Source organism: Triturus cristatus, chromosome 1_1, assembly GCF_964204655.1.
Source record: "Triturus cristatus chromosome 1_1, aTriCri1.1, whole genome shotgun sequence".
Classification (NCBI taxonomy): domain Eukaryota; kingdom Metazoa; phylum Chordata; class Amphibia; order Caudata; family Salamandridae; genus Triturus; species Triturus cristatus.
Window position 1 is genome coordinate 301,789,318 of NC_140579.1, and position 18,004 is coordinate 301,807,321.

The following is an 18,004-nucleotide window of genomic DNA, read 5'->3' on the forward strand; positions in this document are numbered from 1 at the left end:
CCCTTTGATGGCTGTCGCCCGTTTGGTGACTAGGTGGACAACGCGCTTGAGCGCTTCAAGGACTCTAGGGCCACGGACAGATCCTTGGGCCTTGCAGCAACTTCTCGCCCCGTGCAGTCTGCCTTTCTCCCCTTTCATGGCTGCGGAAGGTGTGCACACCACGTTACGTCCAGAGCCACAGAGCCGTGCATGCTATCCAGCCTATGCGTGGCCTGGAACGTGGGACCCAGCGTCCTGGGCCTGGGGGCAAGAGGGCAGGCCTTCCCACCAATGCCCCCTCTGTAGAAGCCTCCAAACATTCCTTGTCCGACTTTTCAGGGCCACCAGTTGCCAGTGGGCAGGAGGATCCGCCATCACCTCCCCCACTGGCACAACATCATGTCGGAGAGGTGGGTTTTGCAGATAATCCAAAGAGGCTACTTCCTCCCCTTCGAGACTACCTCTTCCTCCATGCCACCAACACTCCATTGCATGCCAGAGGATCACTTGGCCCTTCTCCGCCAGGAAGTTACAGCTCTTTTGGCCAAGGGAGCTATTGAACGAGTGCGTGTGCCAGAAGTAGGTCGTGGTTGTTACTCTCACTACTTCCTGGTACCCAAGAAGGACAAAGGCCTGCATCCTATCTTAGATCTCAGGGACGTCAACCACTTCCTCCGGAAGGAGAAGTTCAAAATGTTAACCTTGGCTCAGGTCCTGTCTGCCCTTAACCCTGGAGACTGGATGGTAGCGCTGGACTTGCAGGAAGCTTATTTTCACATTCCCGTCGAGCATTTTCAGTTTACCATGCCCCCTTTGGCCTTACCAGCACTCCTCGGGTGTTCACGACAGTGATGGCGGTAGTCGCAGCTCATCTGCGCAGATCAGGGGTTCCAGTCTTCCCTTTATCTCAACGACTGCTTGTTGAAGGGGGGCTCGCCCCAGGCTGTCGTCTCCCACCTTCAGACTACAGCGGACCTCCTGCATTCGCTGCGGTTCACTGTCAATGTGCTCAGGTAGCACCTGATTCCCTCTTAGAAGCTCCTTTTCATCGGAGCAGTTCTGGATAAATTGCAGTTTCGCGCCTATCCTCTCGAGCAGCGAGTCTGGGATATTCGGGCTATGATACTGATGTTTCAGCCTCTATCCCGGATTTCAATGAGAATGACTCATGCCTCATGGCCTCCTGTATCTGTGAAGAAGCAGGATACACCAATTATGATTATATATCATCCACGGGACATCAGGCAACAACTGCCTTCAGGTGTTCCTCTCACCAGTCACAGTGTCATCACGTTCTGTTCTATTGTTAACATTCCATTGCAAGACAGAACTTTAATAACATTACTATGCAAGCCCAGAATTAAAGGATACCACACAGTATCCTACTGGTAGATCATGCCAGATGGCATATTCAGGCTCTGCAGTGGGACCTGAAGTTCCATTGGGCATAGCATCACGGCAGTCTCTCCGATGTCGTCCAGATCTTGGAGGGGACTGTGAGTCAGTTGCATTTGTGGCTGCCGATCCGGGATTGGGTCAGCAGCAGATACCTCTCCCTTCCCCAACCAGAGTTCACAGTGGTGACGGATGCGTCACTTCTGGTATGGGGCGGCCACATGGTAGAGGTGGAGGTCAGAGGCCTCTGGCCTCCGGTGGAGTCCGGGCTCTACATCAACCTTCTGGAGATCTGTGTTGCACTGAAGGCATTCCTTCCTTCGGTCATAGGAAGAGTGGTGCAGGTGTTCACTGACAACACCACCAACGCCATGTGGTATTGCAACAAACAGGGTGGGGTGGGGTTGTGTACCCTATGTCAAGAGGCTCTTTGCCTTTGGACATCGCTGGAACATCAGGGCATATCCCTGGTGGTTCAACACCTGGCGGGTTCCCTGAACGCACAGGCGGACAAACTCACCCGCATGTGCATGATGGATCACGAATGGCGTCTTCACTCGGAGGTGGTGCAAGGTCTCTCAGCAGTGGGAGGAGCCTTGGTTAGATCTATTCGTCACCATAGAGAACGCTCAGTGTACGCAGTTCTGCACGTTGGAGTTTCCAAGGCGGAACTCGCTTGGCGACGCCTTTCGCCGTGAGTAGAAATGCAGCCTTGTGTACGCATTTCCGCCTGTTCTACTTCTGCCCAGAGTGCAGAAGAAGAACAAGCACGACCGAGCCCAAGTCATTCTTGTGGCTCCGGACTGGCGCGAAGAGTCTGGTACCCTAAGCTCTTGAGCATGGCCATAGATCCTCCGATCAGACTGCCTCTTCGGGAGGATCTTCTGTCACAGCAGCAGTGGACGTTCTCCACCCAAACCTGGTCAGTCTCCACCTCCTTGAGTGGAGATTGAGCGGCGGCAGTTGACAGCTTTTGACCTTCCTTCCAAAGTCTGTACTGTCATCTTGGCATCAAGGCTTCCCTGCACTAAAACGGTATACGCCTGTAGATGGAACAAATTTGTGGCATGGTGCACCGTAAAGGCCGTAGATCCCCTTTCTGCCCGCCTTTCAGAGGTTCTCCTCTTCAATCTTTCTCTGGCCGGCCCAGCAGGGCTCTGCTCTGCGCACTCTTAAAGGCTATCTTTCGGCCATTTCAGCCTTTCTTCGCCTTCCTGATCAGCCTTCTCTTTTCAAGTCCCCTATTGTTAATAGATTCCTGAAGGGCATTAGTCAAGTCTTTCCTCCTTCTTCTTTCGTAATGCCTCAGTGACACTTGAATTTTGTCCTCACTTATCTTTTGTGTGCTCCCTTTGAGCCATTACATAATTTTCCTCTTCGTCTTCTTACTTTGAAGACTGCCTTCCTCCCTCCTCTTTCTCCCCCCTCTTCTTTTCTTTTTCTTCTTCATTTTCTTGTTCCCCCCCCCCCCATTTTGCTGGTTGTATTGTATTCCTTTGTTCTACATTTTCAATAAAATAGATTTGAAAGATAAAGACCGCCTTTCTGCTTGCCATCACATCTGCACGCAGGGTGAGTGAACTTCAGGCTCTTTCTTCAAAACCTCACTTTCTTGCTGTCCATCCAGACAAAGTGGTCCTTTGAACTAGGCCTTCTTTTCTGCCCAAAGTGGTTACCTTCTTCCACATAGACCAGACCATCCCATTGCCTCCTACAATGACTGCACAAACACTTCCGGGTGGACGAGGTTTTGTATAGATCTAAAATAAACTTTTTATATAGATGTTGCATGAATCATGAACACATTTTGTCTGCAAAATGTCTGTATTAGACCCTCACAACTTAAAAATAAATGATAGAAAAACACTGTTTACAACAATCTGTTTAAAAATAAGTCAAGGTCATCAGGTGAAGACTCTCTGCAGAACAGGGCTGGCTCTATCAGGGGGCTCCCTGAAAGGCTGGGGCCCTGAGCCAGAGCCCATTTTGCCCATGTCTTAAAACGTCTCTGCGGTCTTTTTTAGGCGAACAAGTTACTTACCTTCGGTAAGAGAGATTAGTAGTTATAGATTCCTTACCGCCCCACCCATCCTCCCCGTTCTGCGAACTGACTTCTAGGGCTAGGGAATCCCTTCCAGGGCCCTAGTTATGTGCACTAGTGGTCAGAGCTTCTGGCGTGGAAAGTCGTGTCAGAACTGACGTCAGCACGCAGGGGCGGCGTCTAAATAGACAACATGACGTCATCCCGGCGACCATGATGCCGACGACGAACATGGAGTCGACCGACGCCACCTACCGATGCGCAGGGGTACTGCTACGTAAAAATGACTCCAGATCCAGTCTGACGCCTGGGGGTAATTATAAGGTAAGGAACCTATAACTACTAATGTCTCTTACAGATACATTGTTACCGAAGGTAAGTAACTTGCTCATTACAGCAACACAACACCCCTCCCCCAAATGAAAAGATATGAGACTAACGTTGCCCAGTTGAGTCATCTTCTAAGTGGAAATATCTGGAGAGTCCATCTGCATTGGCATGGTTACTACCTCAAAAGTTTGGAATTTTCACCCTTCATCTGTTTAAGCCATAAGAGGGGCTTGTGGTCTGTCTGACCAATAAAGTGAGTGCCAAACAGGTATGGCCTCAACTTCTTCAAGGCCTAGGCCAGAGCAAAGGTCTCCCTCCCTCTCAGTGGCTGACCAACGTTTTTCCCTGAGGGGCAACCTTCTGCTGATAAAAACTACTGGTTGATCCTGGCCCTCTGCATTAAGTTGTGATAACACAGCCCCTACTCCTATCTCAGATGCATCCGTCTGGACAATGAAAGTCTTAGATTAGTCAGGACTAAGCAGAATGGGAGAAGTGCACTTGGCCACCTACAGATCATCAAATGCCTTTTGACAGCTAACTGTCCATTGAAGTTTCTGTGGCATTTTCTTGAATGTGAGACCATTCAGGGGAGTCACACTGAATATATCTTGACATATCTTCTGTAGTATGCAGTCAGGCCCAAGAAAGCTCTGTCCTGAGTCTGGGTAGTGGGAGCAATCCAGTCCACAATGGTCTGGCTTTTGCTCTCTAATGGTTGAACCTGGCCTCCATCTACCCAGTGGCCCAAGTACACAACCTTGCTCTGCCCTATCTGGCACTTGGTGGCCTTTAAAGTGAGGCCTGCCTTTTGCAGGGCCTCCAGAACATTTCTGAGGTGGGCCAGGTGATCCTCTCAGGTGGAGCTAAAGACAGCAATATCATCTAGATATGCTGTACTATAAGCTTCCAGACCAGGACTTTGTTCACCAACCTCTGAAATGTGGCAGGTGCATTTTTCAGACCAAAGGACATCACAATAAATTGATAGTGCCCACTGGGGGTTGAAAATGCTGTTTTTGGTTTGGCATCCTGAGATAGTTTGATTTGGCAGTAGCCAGCAGTCAGGTCAAATGTACTCATCTGCCCTTGGAATAGGATGGGTACCAGTCCTAGTGTGACTGCATTGGGGACCTCTGCAGTCCACACAAATCCTCATCTCTCGTTTTCCACCCTTGGTGCGAGATCTTGAGACAAGGACTACTGGACTAGCCCAGGGGCTATCTGAAGGCTCAATGAACCCCAATTCCAGCATCTTTTGGACCTCTTTCCTGATGCAATCTCTGACATGGTCAGGCTGTCTGTAGATTTTACTCTTTACAGGCAGGCTGTCACCTGTGTCCACTCCATGGGTACACCAGGTGGTTTGACTGGGTGCCGGAGAACATGTGCATGCACTGATTGAGGACTTGACTGCAATCAGCTTGCTGCTGGTCAGTGAGGCTGCCTGCAAGGAATACTCCATCTACTGACCCATCAACAGGATTCTGAGAGAAGAGATCAGGGAGAGGGTAACTATCTTCCTCTTGTCCCTCATCAGTGGTCATGAGCAAGCTCATGTCATCCCTGTCCACAAAAGGTTTTAGGCGGTTCACATGAAGCACCCTGTGGGGACTTCTGGGAGTGCCTAGGTCCACCAAGTAGGTGACCTCACCTTTTTATTCAAGGATGGTGTGGATGCCACTCCATTTGTCTTGGAGGGCTGCTGGGGCCACAGGCTCCAACGCCCCCACTTTCTGGCCTGGCTGGTAAGCATTCAGGACAGCCTTTTGGTCATGCTAGGCTTTCTGAAGCTCTTGGCTGGCCTCCATGTTTTTAATTGCTTTCTTCATGTACTCAGCCATACGTGAACGCAGGCCAAGGACATAGTCCACAATATCCTGTTTAGGAGGTTTGAGAGGTTGCTCCCATCCCTCCTTAACTAGACACAATGGACCCCTAACTAGATGTCCAAACAGAAGTTCAAATAGGCTGTAGCCAACCCCCTTCTCAGGAACTTCTCTGTAGGAAAAGAGGAGGCAGGGTAGTAGGACATCCCATTTTCGCCTGAGCTTTTCTGTGAGTCCCATGATCATACCCTTCAGGGTCTTGTTGAACCTTTTAACAAGCCGGTTGCACTGTGGATCGTAGGGTGTGGTAAACTTATAGTTCACTCCACACTCTTTCCACATAGCAGTTAAATAACTAGACATGAAGTTGGTACCTCTGTCTGTAAAGACCTCCTTAGGGAAGCCCACCCCGGAAAAGATTCACAGGAGGGCCCTGGCCACTACAGGACCAGTAGTGGTTCTAAGTGGAATCGCCTCTAGATACCTAGTGGCGTGGTCTACCACCACTAGGATGTAACTGTGCCCAGGTGCAGTTGGAGGATTTAAAGGACCAACAATGTCAATCCCTACCCTTTCAAAGGGCACCCCAATCACTGGAATTAAGGGGACTTTGTAGTGCCACACACTTACCACTGGCTTGGCAAGTGATACAAGAGCGATAAACACTCCTTGGTGTCTTCAGACATATGGGGCCAGTGAAAATGAGGGACAAGTCTGTCCTAATTCTTGCTTTGCCGTAAGTGTCCTGCCAGAGGGATATCATTTGCTCGGGAAAGGAGGAAACCTCAGAACTTCTGGGGTATTACCAACCTCCTGGTGGCACCAGGCTTGGGGTCTCTACCTTAAGAATACAGAAGCCCATCTTCTCAATAGATCCTATGGGACCCACTGATAATCCCTGCTTCCTCAGCTGCAGCCTGCTGTCTGAGGGGTTCAAGAGAGGGGCAGGTCTGCTGCTCCAAACTAAAATTTGCCCTGGAAGGGCCCCCTGACTCGAAGAACTCTGCCTGCTCAGGCACAAGTTCCTCTAGGACAGTTCCTTCCCAGGGACTGAGATCATCTTCCTCAGGAGGCTGATCTTCACTGGGAGTTTGAGAGGAGGATAATTACTTACTCTTCCTGCTCCTGCTCTTAGGAAGCACCTGGTCCATTTTTCCAGGATCTAGTGCTTCTTCAGTGCTTAGCTGTTTGGCCTGAGTCCTGGTGACAGCAGAAACACTGGCAGTGATGCCCATCTCTGCATGAGTCCCGAACTCTACTTCAGCCCAGGCTGAAGTCTCTAGGTTGTTGCCCTACAGACAATCTACAGGTAGGTCTGGAGATATCACAACTCTTTTAGGTCCAGTTACACCTCCCAAGCTGAGATTCACAACTGCCAAGGAATGAACAGTCCTGACATTGGTGGCTTGGTACATTTGTCCAAGTATGACCTGTTCAGGGGACACAAGTTTCTCTCATCATAGTGGCTTTGGCCCCTGTGCCCCTGTAAGCCATTGCTTCCTTTCCATTTATCAAAGGCTGTTGTCTGTACTTGCCCAAATTAGTGGGACTTACCAGTAGAGTGGTGAGGTATGTGCCACCATCACAGATTAGAACAGCCTGAGCTGGAGTTCTGACGAAGTCAGAGCCCATCTCAGAACCCAAGGTTAACCCCACTAATTCTTGTTTGCTGTACTACCGCTTGTACTGGTGCTAGGGGGAGCAGGTGCCTTAGGGGAAGTGGTGGTAGAAGTTTCCTTGGCCTTTGGACAATCAGCATCCCTTGTCCAATGGGTCTTTACCTTACATAAATAACAACAAGGTTTATTTTTGCCTTGAAATTTTGGGACTCACCCCCGAATGCAGGTTTTTGGGGGCCTTGAAGACTCCTTTTTGTCTTTTCCCTTGTCCTCCCCAGTTAATGCCGGGTTTTAGAAGAATCTTGCTTTGTGTGGTCACCTCCATTACCATGGTTTTCCTGCTTAACCCTGGTGTGGACCCATTTGTCTGCCTTCTTTCCCAACCCTTGGGAGGAGGTCAGATCAGAGTCTACCAGGTACTGGGACAAAAGTTGACTCTGACAGTTATTAAGGATGTGCTCCGTCATTATCAAATTGTACAATTCTTCATAGTCATGTACCTTGCTTTCATGAAGCCAGCCTTCCAGAGCCTTAATAGCATCATTAATGAAATCTACCCAGTCCTGGGTGTGTGCCTTCTGGGTGTCTCAGAACTTAATATATAATGATCAGCGGTTAAGCCAAACCCATCAATGAGTGCACTCTTCAGAGCTGAATACTTGTCAGTATCCTGTTCTCTACGTTTGTTAGCAAAGTAGAGCCACAGGATAGCTGCCCACTGCCCTTGAGAGACCTTTTGAACTTTATATGCCCTCTCTATTCCAATGATCCATTTCTGGATGTCATTCCCCTCTTGGTAAGGAGGGACTATCCTGCTCAGGTTCCTAGTATCAAATGACTTTTCCCTGAAAAGCTGCCACCGTGGGACTCTAGACCTAGCTTTATGGACTTCCAGAGCCAACTGGTCTCGCCTGAGTTGGAGTCTAACCTTCTCAAGTTTGATCAGGTGGTATTCCCTCTCCAAGGAGTCCTCTCTGGCTAGAGATTAAGGTTCCTATGGAACGTCCTGAAGCATTGGACTCAGCAGAGGGAGACTTAGGTTTCCCCTGTCTGCTTTGAACCCGCCCAGGAGGAATAAAGGGGGACCAGCTTCTAGGGATACCCTCTGTGCCATCTGCACTATTCCCTGGATCACAGCTCATCAAGGAGACGTCTTCACCCTCCTCTTGATCATGCTCAGAATTAGGACCACTGGGGGTTACCCCTCCTGTCCCATCTTCTGGAGCATTCCCACCCACTTTGTCCTGATCCCCTAACCTGTTAGGGTTCTGGAGATCATCTAGGAGAAGCATCTCTAAGAGATCCTTAGTGGTTGGAGTGCTACCTGTCTTTAACTTCCTAGCAGTTCACAGGGGCCTTAGTTCCTGGAACTTAAGACCACTGTATCTAGAAGACTGGGTGCACTAGCTACCCAGACTAAAGACATGGTTACTAGGTGTAGTGTGGTGTTGCACCTACCTAACCTAGTGTAAACTAAACTCTCTAAGTTGGAGAAAGGGTTGTGCTAGACCCTTAACTAGGCATCCCCAAGTTCAGTAGAACTTAATTATTTTAAACTGTATTATATGTGGCTAGTGTTTTTGGTAGTTTTTCAATTAATCCACACCAAGATTAGCTGGTAAAACAATGCAGGCTTGAATCCCAACCGCCGCACACCAATGTAGGAGGCTGGCTTAGCATATGGTGCTCACTTATGCAAGTGTAGCACCCTGCACCAATCCAGATGAACTTTATGGTAATTTTAGTAGTCTTAGACAACCTTAGAAAGCTTTCTACGTGGTAGCTGTGGAGTCCACCCTTCAGGCTTTGTCCATAAGGAGTGTGAAGCAGCTTGTTTTACCAGATCTTAATCTTATTGGTATAGGTTATGTGAAAAAGAACCACACAGTGTATTTATAAAAATAAATATTTATTATAAGGCGCTCACTAACACATAATATCTCCTACCCGGAGATATAACACAATGCACACAATACGTTGTAATAGAAACAGGTAAGTAGCACTGTTAGAACCGGCGGTCTCTAGTTGGCAGAGGTATACACTTCTGACAAATAGGGACCTACCAACTCTAGTCAGGGAAAGGGGATTACACACTCAGATAACCCCTGCTACCCCCTTGGTAGCTTGGCAGAGCAGACAGGCTTATCTCAGAGGCAGTGTGTTAAGCATTTATGACCACATACAGTAATAAAGTGAATACACTACAGATGGACACGACACAGAAGTTATTATAAAAATAGTATGTTTATATAAGGCTTAGCACAAGACCAAATAACGACAAAAATATACCACAGTCTTAATAAATACTCTTTGGAAGGAAAAATATTAGTTCAAGTAAGGTTTCTTCTTGGCAAATAGTTCTTTAGCAAAGTATTCTTCTGAGCACAGTTCTTTGGCAACAATGTAACCCCCACAGGAGTCACACGACGTCGAGTCTACAAGATTCCCAAGGTTCGGCGTCGACCGCGAGGAGCGCTACGTCGAGCCAGGAGTCGCAACAGACCCCACAAGTACAGTACCTTGAGAAACGAAGAAAACGATGATCCACGGCGTCGAGATGTCGGCGTCGAGGTCGGCGTCGATCGTGCCTCGGAGTCGGGTCAATCCGCAGCGGCGTCGAGGGATGTCGGGCCGGAGCAGCGCTCACGGCGTCGAGACGGGCGTCGAGTCGATGCGATCAGCAGCGGCGTCGGGACGGGGTCGCTTGGAGGCAGAGCCGATACTCACTCCTCACTGGCGTCGATACCGGCGTCGAGACGGGGTCACTTGGAGCCGGGGCCGATACCCACTGCTCACTGGCGTTGCTGCTGGCGTCGAGACTGCAGATTTTCCCTTGTGTACTGGAAACAACACTTTCCAGCAATTCAGCAATTCAGTAGATGGTGAAGTCCTTTGGCCCTGTGACTTCAACAGGAGACTGGCACTCTTCCAGTCCTTGGAGATTTTCTAGCAAGTGTTCAGAGAGTACACACCAAGTTCCTCTCTCCTTGTTCCTTGGCAAAAATAAAGAAGCAGCTTTCAGGTTCCTCCACAGCAAAACAGCACTCTGGCAGAAAGGGGAGGCAAGTCCTTAGATCAGCAGGCTTCTTGTCCTTGGTACAGGTTTCCTTGTCAGAAGTGATCTGAGTTCTTGGTTCAGGGGTCCTTCTCTTATACCCCTTTTTCCCTTTGTTCCCTTTGTCCAAGCAGGGCGATTCCCACCATCTCAGGTTTGTTGTGGGTGTTGCCAGGCAGAGGCACCTGGCCTATTCACTGAGCAGGGCAGAGTCCTCAGCCGCCCAGCAGGAGGCGGAGCCAGTATTGTCACTGGCAGGAGCAGGGCTATCAGTCGCCCAGCAGGAGGCGGAGCCAGTATTGTGTCAGGCAGGGCAGGCTACTCTTCCCTCACTCTACGTGTAAGCGCCCCATTCACCCCACACTGACTCACTCAGACCTCTGGAGCCACCCAGCCCCTGACACACACACCAAACCAGCAGAGACCGGTAGATAGTTGGACAAGAAAATAGCCACTTTCTAAAAGTGCTATTTTCAAACATAGAATTTAAAAACCATCCATCCTAAAGGGTGTGTTATTAAATTCTGAGTTCAGGGATACTAAACTCGACTTGCTACCATGCTCCCTGAGTCAGATAGATTATAATGGAGTTAATAATCAGTCTGCCCAGTCTGGCCTATTGGAGGCAGGTAGCCCTTCAATAGTGAAAAACGAAAATGGCTGTAATTCACTATTAGGTCATGCCACACACATCAGGGCATGACCTACCTTTTACCAACAATGCACCCTGCCCTAGGGCCTACCATAGAGGTGTCTGAAATGTGGCAAAGTGAAGGTTTAGAGACTGGTAAGTAGGTTTCCTTACCAAGTCGACATGGCAGTCAGGGACTGCACGCAGGCGCCGCGGTGGCAGGCCTGAGACACATTTTGCACGCTGCTTCTGTGGGTGGCACAACCAGTGCTGCAAGCCCACCAGCAGCAGTTAACTTACACGCCCTTGGCACACGCAGTGCACTAGACTAGGGTCTGAACAGTAAGTCAACCAAGCCAATCATGGTAACACCAATCAATGTAACAATTTAACATAGGGAGCACTTGCACTGTGGCACTGATCAGCAGTGGCACAGTGCCCAAAGCAATAATCCAGCAAAAACATCGTAAACAGAGGAGGCAAACAGAAAAAAAATGGAGGAGAGACTCATGCCAATGATGCCAGGTCTAACACGTGTCCCCTCCAGCTGAAATGTGGGGAGAACTACCCTTCACCCAGGGAGTCCTCATCACTAAGGCGGAAAAATCTGGACAGACCATCAGCATTGGCGTGATCTGTACCAGGGCGGTGTTCCACCGTAAAGTCCATCCCCTGTAGGGAAATGGACCACCTCAACAGCTTTGGGTTCTCACCCCTCATCTGCATTAACCATCTGAGGGGCCTGTGGTCTGTCTGAACCCGGAAGTGAGTCCCAAACAGGTAGGGTCTTAGCTTCTTCAGCGCCCAGACCACAGCAAATGCCTCACGCTCTATCGCACTCCACCTTTGTTCCCTGGGAAGTAACCTCCGGCTGATGAAGGCTACAGGTAAGTCTCGGCCCTCCTCATTCATCTGTGCTAGAACAGCCCCCACACCATGCTCTGAAGCGTCTGTCTGGACAATGAATTCTTTTGAAAAGTCGGGTGCCTGGAGGACCGGTGCTGTACACATTGCAGTTTTCAGGGTGTCAAAGGCGTTCTGACAGGCGTCAGTCCAGATCACAAGTCTCGGCTGCTTCCTGGAAGTCAGCGAGGTCAAGGGGTGCACAATGTTGCCATACCCCTTGACAAACCTCCTGTAGTAACCCGTGAGACCCAAGAAGGCTCTCACCTGAGTCTGGGTTTTGGGCGGTTCCCAAGCCAGGATGGTATCTATCTTGGGTTGCAGGGGGGCCACCTTGCCGCTCCCTACTTGGTGCCCCAAGTACACCACTGAACCCTGCCCAATCTGGCACTTACTAGCCTTGATTGTGAGGCCTGCTCTGCGCAGGGCCAACAACACTTCCTGGAGGTGGCGCAAGTGTTCCTCCCAGCTGGCGCTGAACACTGCTATATCGTCCAGGTAGGCGGCGCTGAAATCTTCCAGCCCGGCCAATACCTGGTTAACCAACCTCTGGAATGTGGCAGGGGCATTCTTCATCCCAAAGGGCATCACACGGAACTGGTAGTGCCCATCTGGTGTGGAGAATGCAGACCTCTCTTTTGCCCCATCAGTCAAGGCGATCTGCCAGTACCCAGACGTTAGATCAAACGTACTAAGGTACCGGGCAGCCCCCAACCGATCGATGAGCTCATCAGCTCTGGGGATGGGGTGCGCGTCAGTCTTGGTGACCGAATTGAGTCCTCGGTAATCCACACAGAACCGAAGTTCTGGTGAGGCACCAGGCGCTGCAGCCTTTGGGACCAAGACCACTGGGCTGGCCCAAGGACTGCTAGAGGACTCAACCACCCCTAAGGCAAACATCTTGGAGACCTCCTCCTTGATGTATGCTCTGACCTTGTCAGTCACCCTGTAGGCCTTGTGCCTCACAGGAGTGCTGTCCCCGGTGTCCACATCATGGACACACCACTGAGTGACACCAGGGATTAAGGAGAACAGATCAGGGAATTGTACCAACAGATGGCGACAATCTTGCTGCTGCTCAGGGGTCAGTGTGTCAGAGAGGACAACACCATCCACTGACCCATCTTTTTCTTTTGCACACAGGAGGTCAGGAAGAGGCTCACTCTCCTCCTCCATCCCAGCATCTGTGGCAAGGAGCATGCCCACTTCGGACCTTTCTAAGTGGGGCTTTAACCGGTTGACATGCAGGACCCTTAAAGGGTTCCTGGGAGATTTCAAGTCCACCAAGTAGGTGACATCGCTCTTCTTCTCCACAACCTCAAATGGTCCAGTCCACCTGTCCTTGAGCGCACAAGGTTCCACAGGGGCCATGACCCAAACTTTCTGACCAGGTTGAAGCTCAACCAGAGTGGCATTCTGATCGTACCACCGCTTCATCTCTTCCTGGCTGGCCTCCAGATTTGCCTGAGCAAGATCTCTGAAGCGCCGAGTCTGGTTCCTGAAGGCCAGCATGTAACTATATACATCCTGGGGAGGTTTCCTGGGAGATTGCTCCCAGCCTTCTTTGACCAGACTCAAAGGTCCTCTTACCGGGTGACCATACAAAAGCTCAAAGGGGCTGAACCCTAGAGACTTCTGTGGCACCTCACGGTAAGCAAACAGCAGGCATGGCAAGAGGACGTCCCATTTACGCCTCATCGGTCCTTCAAGACCCATGATCATGCCTTTTAGGGTCCGGTTGAATCTCTCAACCAGCCCATTACCTTGAGGGTGGTAAGGAGTGGTAAACTTGTAGGTTACCCCACACTCCTTCCACAGAGACTTCATATAATTCGAAATGAAGTTGGTGCCCCGGTCTGACACCACCTCTCTGGGGAACCCCATGCGGGAGAAAACACCCATCAGTGCCCGTCCCACCACGGGGGCCGTCACTGTTCGGAGAGGGATGGCTTCCGGGTACCGGGTGGCATGGTCCACCAAGACCAGGATAAACCTGTTGCCCATGGCTGTCTTGGGGTCCAGTGGCCCCACAATGTCAATTCCCACTCGCTCAAAGGGGGTACTGACGACGGGAAAAGGTTGGAGGGGAGCCTTCTGCTTCCGCCCACTTTTCCCACTTGCCTGGCAAGTTTGACATGTCCTACAATGGATATCTGAATCCCTTCTCATCTGGGGCCAATAAAAATGGGTGACAAGCCTGTCATAGGTCTTGTCCTGCCCCAGATGTCCAGCTAACGGAACGTCATGAGCCAACCCCAGTAGGAAGGCTCTGAAGCGCTGGGGTACCACCAGCACACGGGCTGACCCAGGTTCAGCAGCCTTAGGCTCGCTATACAGGAGATCGTTCTCCCAGTAGACCCAATGTGATCCTGACTGATCACCTGTCGTTTGGGCTGAGGCCTGCTGCCTCATACCCACAAGAGAAGGGCACACTTTCTGTTCAGCACAAAATTCCTCCCTGGAGGGACCCCCATCCTGCTGCCAATGGGTCAGCTCGGGCAGGTCTCCCAGTTCGGCCACTTGTTCCCCTGTCGGTTCCAGGGCATCCCCCTCAGGGTCTGCTCCCTCCTGGACCGCGGGAACGATGGGGGACGGTTTCCCGCGCCCCCTGCCTCTTCTCTTCACGGTTGGGACCTGGGCCATACTTCCAGGCTCCGGGCCCCCATCAACACCCTTACTGACTGACATGGACCGGGTGGTCGCACACACCCACTCAGGCAGACCCAACATTTCCAGATGCGCTTTTCTCTCCACCTTAGCCCAAGGGGAGTCCTCCAAATCATTGCCCAAGAGACAATCAACAGGCATGGCGGGCCTCACAGCAACCTGAAGAGTACCTGAGACCCCCCCCCACTCAAAAGGAACTTGAGCTACCTCACACTTACTCTGTGAGTTGTCAGCAGCTACAACGGGGTAGAATGCATGAGGGACCACCTGCTCTCTGGACACCAAGTGACACTTGACAGCTGTCACACTCGCTCCGGTGTCTCTGAGAGCTTCCACCCTATGGCCATTAATGGTCACCCACTGCCTATATTTCTTAGTGTTACTAGGCAGAGGGGTTGGAGGGACCATTTCCACGTCTCCTAAAGAGACCAGGGACATTTCTGCGGGACCCCACCCACCGGGGGCACCCATCTCATCCCCTCCCAGGGCTACACTCGCTACCTGACGAGGGGGTGCACGCGGCGGTGCATTCGAATCCTTCATGGGACACTGGGGATCATAATAACGGTGTCCCACCTGCTTACAGGCATAGCAGGTCATGGGGCCCCTGTGAACAGGTTTACCTGTCGGGGCCTCTGGCTTCTTTACAGGGGGAGGCTGGGAACCCTTCCCTTGGTTCCCTTGGGGACTACTTTGGGGCCCTTTCTGAAACTCCCTCTGTTTACCCCTGTCCCCCCCACTCTTCTGCTGGGGACCCTGCCCACCCTTGGCTGAGTCTCCCACTGGACCCTTGTGGACCCTGGTACTGACCCAGCGGTCCGCCTCCTCAGCAAGTTTTCTAGGGTTAGATAGCTTGCTGTCAACAAGGTGCTGGCGTAGCTCTGGAAAACAGTTATTCGACAAGTGCTCCCAAGCAAACAAATCATAAAGAGCATCATAACTATCAACCTTGCTACCCTTTATCCAACCATCCATGGTTCTGCAGAAAAAAGACACATATTCAACCCACGTAGTACCAGGCAACTTCTTACATTCTCTAAAGGTTTGTCTGTACTTTTCTGGGGTTAAGCCATATCTCAGCATTAAAGCATCTTTCATATGAGTATAAGACATCCTATCCTCAGCAGGAAGGCTCAACAAGGTATCTCTCCCCTCGTTTGTAAAGCGGCTCCACAACCCCGTTCCCCAATCCTTCTCAGGGACCCGGTGGGCCAACAATGCTAACTCATACGCTTTAAACCATTGGCTAATATCTTCATTCTTACTGTAATCCTTGATCACATCTTTAGGAAAATAAAACCTACTTTCTGCAGGCACGGATGGAGTGCTGCCACCAGAGGGATTCAACTCTAAACTCTTAGTTTTAAGCTCCATCTCCCTCACCATCTTCTCACGTTCAAACGCTAATTTCTCTCTCTCAAAATCTAATCTTTTGCTCTCCATTTCAGCTTCTCTCTTGCTTCTCGCATTCTCTAATTCCAACTGCCCTCCTAATTTAAGTTTCGCCATTTCTAACTTGTACCCCCTCTCCTTCTCCCTGTCTTCTAATTCTTCGGGGGAAAGGCTCCTAGAGGACGCACTACTGCCTGGAGATGACACTGGCCCACCTGTGGGCTCTTCCTCTTCCTCTTCTTCTTCCTCTTCCGGTACCACCACCGGATCAGAGGGATTTCTGGCCTCTAACCAGGCCTTCAGCGCTTTGAGGAAGCCCTCTTTCTTTGAGACACCTGTGGTAGGAACTTTAAACTGCTTGCAAAATCCTTTTAGATCTTTTAGCGTGTAGGAATCTATCTTCTCCTTATCAAATTCCCCCACAACAATCTCCACAGGTGTAGTAGCTCCGGCATTCTCCATGGTCAAAACTGGCAGTGTTTAAAAAAATAAGCTCCAGGAAAGCGGAGAACAAAAATAGAATATCCTACCAAAAACAGATTGTGGCTGCGCTATGGTCTGCTTTCACTATGTAGCGTACACTAATCACTGCACATGAGTCATAAATGCAAGTTCAAATCCTCACCGCTGCCACCAATGTTAGAACCGGCGGTCTCTAGTTGGCAGAGGTATACACTTCTGACAAATAGGGACCTACCAACTCTAGTCAGGGAAAGGGGATTACACACTCAGATAACCCCTGCTACCCCCTTGGTAGCTTGGCAGAGCAGACAGGCTTATCTCAGAGGCAGTGTGTTAAGCATTTATGACCACATACAGTAATAAAGTGAATACACTACAGATGGACACGACACAGAAGTTATTATAAAAATAGTATGTTTATATAAGGCTTAGCACAAGACCAAATAACGACAAAAATATACCACAGTCTTAATAAATACTCTTTGGAAGGAAAAATATTAGTTCAAGTAAGGTTTCTTCTTGGCAAATAGTTCTTTAGCAAAGTATTCTTCTGAGCACAGTTCTTTGGCAACAATGTAACCCCCACAGGAGTCACACGACGTCGAGTCTACAAGATTCCCAAGGTTCGGCGTCGACCGCGAGGAGCGCTACGTCGAGCCAGGAGTCGCAACAGACCCCACAAGTACAGTACCTTGAGAAACGAAGAAAACGATGATCCACGGCGTCGAGATGTCGGCGTCGAGGTCGGCGTCGATCGTGCCTCGGAGTCGGGTCAATCCGCAGCGGCGTCGAGGGATGTCGGGCCGGAGCAGCGCTCACGGCGTCGAGACGGGCGTCGAGTCGATGCGATCAGCAGCGGCGTCGGGACGGGGTCGCTTGGAGGCAGAGCCGATACTCACTCCTCACTGGCGTCGATACCGGCGTCGAGACGGGGTCACTTGGAGCCGGGGCCGATACCCACTGCTCACTGGCGTTGCTGCTGGCGTCGAGACTGCAGATTTTCCCTTGTGTACTGGAAACAACACTTTCCAGCAATTCAGCAATTCAGTAGATGGTGAAGTCCTTTGGCCCTGTGACTTCAACAGGAGACTGGCACTCTTCCAGTCCTTGGAGATTTTCTAGCAAGTGTTCAGAGAGTACACACCAAGTTCCTCTCTCCTTGTTCCTTGGCAAAAATAAAGAAGCAGCTTTCAGGTTCCTCCACAGCAAAACAGCACTCTGGCAGAAAGGGGAGGCAAGTCCTTAGATCAGCAGGCTTCTTGTCCTTGGTACAGGTTTCCTTGTCAGAAGTGATCTGAGTTCTTGGTTCAGGGGTCCTTCTCTTATACCCCTTTTTCCCTTTGTTCCCTTTGTCCAAGCAGGGCGATTCCCACCATCTCAGGTTTGTTGTGGGTGTTGCCAGGCAGAGGCACCTGGCCTATTCACTGAGCAGGGCAGAGTCCTCAGCCGCCCAGCAGGAGGCGGAGCCAGTATTGTCACTGGCAGGAGCAGGGCTATCAGTCGCCCAGCAGGAGGCGGAGCCAGTATTGTGTCAGGCAGGGCAGGCTACTCTTCCCTCACTCTACGTGTAAGCGCCCCATTCACCCCACACTGACTCACTCAGACCTCTGGAGCCACCCAGCCCCTGACACACACACCAAACCAGCAGAGACCGGTAGATAGTTGGACAAGAAAATAGCCACTTTCTAAAAGTGCTATTTT